A 6,921-nucleotide genomic window follows, 5' to 3' on the forward strand; every position below is an offset into this window, starting at 1 on the left:
TGGCTGCAAACACTTCGACAGTATAAATGTGTGTACAGTAAAGAGTCCTTTTGCCAATATAATCTATCTTGTTTTGGGGAAACGGGTATGAGTGATCCCAGCAAAAGAACTCTTGTCAGTATAAATGTGCCTCCCCTCAGAAGGTTTGCTAATATAGCTGCCCTGGCAACCCCTTGTGAGTATAGACCAGGCCTCAGTCTGTACACCATCACTGACTGACGCAGGGTGTCCTGGGAGACTCATACACACTTGTTCATAGCCTTCCAGCTGTTTATATTAAAGCTCATCTGCAGGTTCTTTTGTTCAGTGTATTTCCATTGCAAATACTGGTTGTGTCCTTGTATTACGGAGGTAGGGCCAAAGCCCAGTTTACATAAGCAGTGTCCCTGATTTTTGGGTTGGGCTATAAGTACTGAATAAACCAGAAGAGCAGGCAGCAGCAACAGGGGCAGCTGCATAGCAGCAGTGGCTGGGTATCTGGAAAAAAAGACTAACATGTTAGGCAGAGTACTGCAGTCCTTACTTACAGTGAGTAATATTTATTCATATGCGTAGTCTCCCTTAAGCCAGGGGGACTACTGATATGAGCTAGTAATACCCACTGGGAGTACTCTGCACCACTGGGCCTCTTCTACATAAGTGTAGATTCTGATTGTTGTAAAATATTGCCAGCACCTATTGTCTGCCATTCTCACCTTCTCCCCTCACAAACTAACCTAACAAAATAAAACTCTGTTTGAATATGTTCCTCTTCATCTAGCCTGTGGCAGTGAGTTAGGGAAATGATGCGATCAAGCGCTTTCAGAAAGCACTTCTGATGCCATGTGTCACAAGTGACAGAAATACGATACTCTCTCTGCCTACACATGCTTCACAGTGTACAGAGCTATGGGCATGGAAAAATACAGTGGACCAGTATTTCAACTGCTATGACGACAGCAGTTATGCTTGAGCACTAGGTGCATTTCATGACTGAGTTGTGCAAAACTTTGCAGTTCTCTTTACTGTATGGATGAAAGAGAGCCTACTGTCTGGTGAATTCTCTCTTCCTGTCCCTAATACGAGTGCCTCTGACCCAAAATAGAGGAGAACAGAACAACAAAAACCCCTTGGGCAAGCAGGATTTTTGTCATATGAAAGAGCTTGAGAGAGTAATATGGTTGTCTTGATCACGTAATTACTAATGGCTTGATTCTACCCAACTCACCTTATTCAGGTTCAGTAGTCTCTTATTCCTAGAGTATCTTCATTCATTTGTAACCCTTCTGCCCATCAGAGTTGGCAGCAACAAGGCCGAGTTCAATATCTAGGGGATCCATTCCAATAACACAATGCAAACCGGCTCGAGCCCCCACCCAGTGACCTGGGACAAATATATACCACCCCTGCTGAGCGCCTCCAAGAGGCAATACTTCCCCTCTCACAAGCACATAGTCTGAGTGTAGTAAAAAGCCTTTTAATAACAGAGAGAAACAATGTGGCATTATGTTGGGGAAACACCACCAACAGGATTCATAACACAACCCATGAGCAAAAACCCACCCCAAGCAAATTTGGGGCATGCCCTTTCCCTTTGGTTCTTGAGTCCAGCAACCCCAAATCACCCAAAGTCCCAAAAGTCCAATGACCCAAAAGTCTCTGTCCCTGGTCAGGGCAGCCCCAGAGTTCAAAAGTTTATCTGCAGAGCTTTACTTCCCAACTTGGGTGGAGATGGGTGTGGGGGGGGGGGCGGGGAAGAGAGCTAAGGGGCACCTTACATGATCTGAAGCTGACCGCCCCACAGCTCCATAGGCCTTCGCTCCACTCCGCTCCACCAGCCGCCCCACATACTGCTTTGCTCGGCTCCACTCCGCAGCCCACAAGTAGCTCCCGCCGTCCCACGAACTGCTCCACTCCACGTCCCACAAGCGGCTCCCGCCATCCTATGAACTGCTCCACCAGCCTGTCCACAAGGCACTGCAGCCGACCCACAAACTGCTCCACAATATATCTTCAGGCTCCCCCACTACTTAACACAACGCTCAGTGATTTCAGCTCTTAGTCAGTTCAGCTCTTTAGTGAATTCAGCTTGTAGTAGGGGAGCCTCAGTACTGGTGCACCATTAGCCCAAAGTGAACTCAGCAGCTTGTAACTAGACTCCTAATAGAATCAAAATTAGCTCTAATATTCCACAGTGGAGAGAGGAGGAAGTGCAAGTAGCATGTAAGGCTCTCACCAACAGGCCCATACCACCAAGTATTAATACTTGTCCCCAACCTCTCTCAATCCAGAGTTTTGGAACCCATGACCCTTGCCTAGCGAGTGCTACTTAGTTGATGGTGAGTCCCTCCATCATAACAAAAGGCCAAGTACAGTTCCAAGCACAGTTCCCATAATCAGGGTAATAACACTTTATTCTTCCTGCCCCAATAACATAGACACTGGGGATCCCACAGCAGCCAAAGTGACCATTTGGGCAGCTATGGCTTCATTCTAGGTGGGGTGGGTGTGCCTATGCAAATGAGATCGGCCCCTGAAGTTTTTTTCCACAACTTGCCACACCTCACCACCAGATGTCAGGGTGGAGCTCATCCTGACACTGCTTACACATTTAATGGGGCTGTGCAAGTTAGACACTAAGCAACATGAGTAAGGGTAATAATCTGGCCCCAAGAATTAGCTGCCCAAGTAGCCTCCATAATTTAAACTGCCTCTCCCATCTCTGGTCATTACTTGTAGCTGGTTTGGGTAAGCAGGGAATGTTGCCAATCTCTGCCAGAAGCTTTTAGGGAGTAATTATCAGTGAGGTGACTACCTGCATATAGGGCTCTCTTCTGCTCCACCCTTTGTTTTACTGTATCTGAAACTTCTTAAATATTCCCACAATGTTTAAAGAGAAGATTAAAGGCCCAGTTCTGTTGCCTTTACTGTCATTGGCAGACCCTCTTACTTTAAAGGTATTACTTGTGTACGGATTATTTCCTTAAATAGGGATTGCAAGATATGTCAGGACCTAGGTTACTGAAACTTCAGATTTTTCAAGTTATTCATCACTCAGATTCCATGTGTCTATGGCTACTCACTGAGTATAAATAATGTGAACATATTGTCTCTAACTTGTATTTCAAGAAGAGTACACTTATGCAATCAGGAATAGCTTTGTCATAAAAAAACAAAGAGATTCTGTTACATCACAAAGCTTCATCCTTTCAAAACACAGAGTGCCTTCCAGAAAGTCAGCAAACCATTTTTTAAATCCCTACTCATACACAATTCAGCATGATGTAATGTCATGTTAAATCTTTCTTTTAAGGAATCTTTGACCCCCAATGCCATCGGAATCCATCTGGAGCTGAAAGCCAGATTAAGGCAATGGAAAGACTTCTGGGGACTTGTGTACCTGCTGGCACTATATCAGGATATTCTTCCAGCCCCATCAATACACGCAAGAACAAATGAAGATTTAATTTAAATAGGAACACTTGGCTCAATATGATTAAGCATTCAAAATGCACACTAAAGGCCAAATCTTGCAGTTCTTTACGGCCTGGTCCAAAGCCCAATGAAGTTGGACAGTCTTTATATTGATTTCAGTAGGCTTTGGACCAGTCCCTTAGTCATCATTATATGAAGAAAACTCCCACTGACCTCAATAGGACTAAAGAAGGGCCTGACCTTACAAACCCTCTTTGCATAGAACTCTACCTGACTTCAACAAGAGTGCTACACAGGAGGATTTGTGGTATCAAGTCGTCTACATGTGTACGGGTCCAATCTTGCAAACATTCCCACCTGGAGTAACATATTGAGTAGTAAGTGGGATTACTCACTAGGTCCTAACTGTCACCAGTAGGAAGTGTTTGCAAGTTCAGCCTCCAAGATTGTTTTAGATTTTTTTGTTTTTGTTTTTAATTATTGGACTTCAATGGTGATAGAAACTTAGAATAACTGCAATTCTCATACTTCTATTAACGTTTTGATAGTATGTTGTTTATTATACAAATTAAAGTCTTTTGCAGAAAATTTCATTTCATTGCTATTGTGCTATATTGCGAGGGGGGGAGGGGAGTTCTTTTGCCATTCATTTGCTGTAATCCTATTTCAATCCCCTCTTAGTTAACCTCTATTCTTTCTTCTGTGCAAAGTCTGCTGGGAGTGTGTGAATAATCAGAACAAAACTTATTTGTGCTCCATTGTCAGTAATTGTCCTCCTCTTAGTCTAATGACTTGTACCCAGATATCTCCTGCAAGATTAGCTTGAGCAATCATTTAAGAGCCAAAGTTGAAGATAACCCCCTTAATTTGTTGGTAGTTCTCTTAAGGGATAAAGAGTTGTGAGTTTGCTAAATTATGTGCCTTGAAACATTTTAAATCACTTTGACAATGTGATCTGTGAAAATCCAGGTCTCAATTATATAAAGGGGCTAGCAGCCTCATGATGTCTTTGTTTACAACTATACTATCCTCTGTGACAAAGGGAATATCATGTTCCAGATCTGGGTAGGTTGCTAGGGCACCAAGGAAAACCATGGAGTAGAACAGCTTGTTATAATAACTCCAGTACACTTAAAATAATTAGAGAAGGGATCACATGTTAGAGTGGTTGGTTCTGTTCATGGTGGCCTAGTGGTATTGCTTTGTATGGTAATGCAGGCTGCTCCCAGCCGCTCACTCCTCAGACCCAGTACAGACAGGAGACCAGAAATAATGCTCATGCAGTGCTCAGCCCTGCAAGGTACTGATTGCCCTCAACTCCCACTTTATTCAATAGGAGTTGAAAGGACTTGGCACTTTGCAGGATTGTTGTCTGAGACTTTGGGGTGGGGACAGTGCTATGTGTCATTCAACAACAATCCCTTTGTCAAACAAGGAGTGGCACTGACAGGCTCTGAAAAAAGTCTTGTTAGTTCTACCTGTAAAAAAATTGTGACTGCAAAGTGAGGCCCCAGGGGCCTGATCCCAAGCCCACTGAAGTTAATGGGAGTGTCTTCAGTTAGTTCACTGGGTTTGGGATTAGGCCTCAAGTGTGGATAGTTCAAAGCCAGGGGAGGAGAAGAGGGTGGACAACATGGACCAATTCACTAGTCTCTGAAAATAGCATAGAGGAACCCTTTAACAGGGGAAAAATATAACCAGATACTTTTTAAATGTAGTAAAAATGCATCCCTAGCCTGCATGTATTATTGTTCCTTATTTAAGGAATAAACTGTTTTCTTGTGAGGCTGTTGGTTTTTTTTTTTTTACCAGACCAGATTGTCATCCAGAATTGGAGAACATCCATTTTACAATAATGGGCCTAATTGTGTTGCTACTTGCACCAGAGTAGTTCAGGAGTAACTCCATTGACTTCTGTGAAGTTACACTGATGTAAAACTGTGGGAGATCAGAATAAGGCCCACTATAATTTGAAAAACTCCCCCACATTTCCTTAATCATGTTTATGTATACATGAATGACACTTTAGATTATTAAAACTGAAAATCTTTAATAACTAATTTACTTTTATTTATGTGGCTTGTTTACTTTCTGCATTTCACTCAGTTTGGACAATGAAAAGAGATGGTTTCACTTTTATCAGTTGGCAGCAGTGTTTGAAAGGCAAATTTGTACAGGAATGTTTATTTGTTTCTGTCTTTCCTAAACTGCTTAATTTGGAATTGACAAAAGTTTGTGAATATTTATATTGATCCTAGGTTTGTTTAAAAACTTACTTCTTTGGAACCAAAATATGGAGGCATACTGATAGCAAACCATCTGTCAAGTTTTAAGATTTGATTTTTCTTGTATTATATGAGAACCGGTTGAATGTGATGCTGAAGCATGATATCCTATGCAGTGTCATATGTGAAGACATTATAATGAAACTACCTTCTGTGGGCCAAATTCAACTCTCAGATACAAAGATATTATACCAGCAATGCTATACTTAAAGTTGTGTCACACTCTTATTAAAGACTACTGGCTGAAATGGATAATTTCCAGAAAATATCCTCCAGTCTGACACATACTATAGAGCAGATCAGTTCTCCAAAATTGTGGAGGATAATTAATATAGACTGGTCAGTAGCTTTAAATTTATTTTTATATTCCCATAAAACTAAAACTGACTTTTTTTGTTGTTGTTGATAACTTGCAGGCTACTCACCTTGATAACTTTTTTAAATTTAGAAATGTCTTCTCTGCATACCCAAAGACTTTTGCATGGGAGCTATATACACATTTGTGGCAGACATGAGAGATACTGCCATTAAAAACCATTTCAAACCTAAAGGGTTTTGAGGCTAAACAATTATTAAATACATAATATGTGGTCTACACTCAAATTAATGTACACAACTTCTATTAGTGTCCATGAAATTTATGCACTGTTAGACACCAAAAGGAGAATAAACCACTTAAAAAACAAAATGTAATATTGTTTAAAAGTCCTTTTAATTTTATTGGATACGTATATGTATGGTAAAATATCCAAATACAGTTTTCCATTATGAATGATAATAGCTTTGGATTTTCAGGTCAATAGTATCTCCCAAGGTAGTTTTGGATTCTAATTCTAACGTCCAAAGTGCTTGTAACCCTCCTGGTTTGGTGTTAGCTGCAAATTTTATAAGCATATTCACCACTTTGTTATCCAAATTATTTATGGAAATATTGAATAGTACTGGTCCCAGGACTGACCCCTGTGGGACCCCACTAGATACACCCTCCCAGTTTGATAACTACTCTTTAAGTAGGTTTCAGAGTAGCAGCCATGTTAGTCTGTATTCTCAAAAAGAAAAGGAGTACTAGTGGCACCTTAGAGACTAACCAATTTATTTGAGCATAAGCTTTCGTGAGCTTATGCTCAAATAAATTGGTTAGTCTCTAAGGTGCCACTAGTACTCCTACTCTTTAAGTACATTCTTTCAACCAGTTGTGAACCCACCTTATATTAATTTCAAC

Source organism: Chelonia mydas, chromosome 5, assembly GCF_015237465.2.
Source record: "Chelonia mydas isolate rCheMyd1 chromosome 5, rCheMyd1.pri.v2, whole genome shotgun sequence".
NCBI lineage: Eukaryota > Metazoa > Chordata > Testudines > Cheloniidae > Chelonia > Chelonia mydas.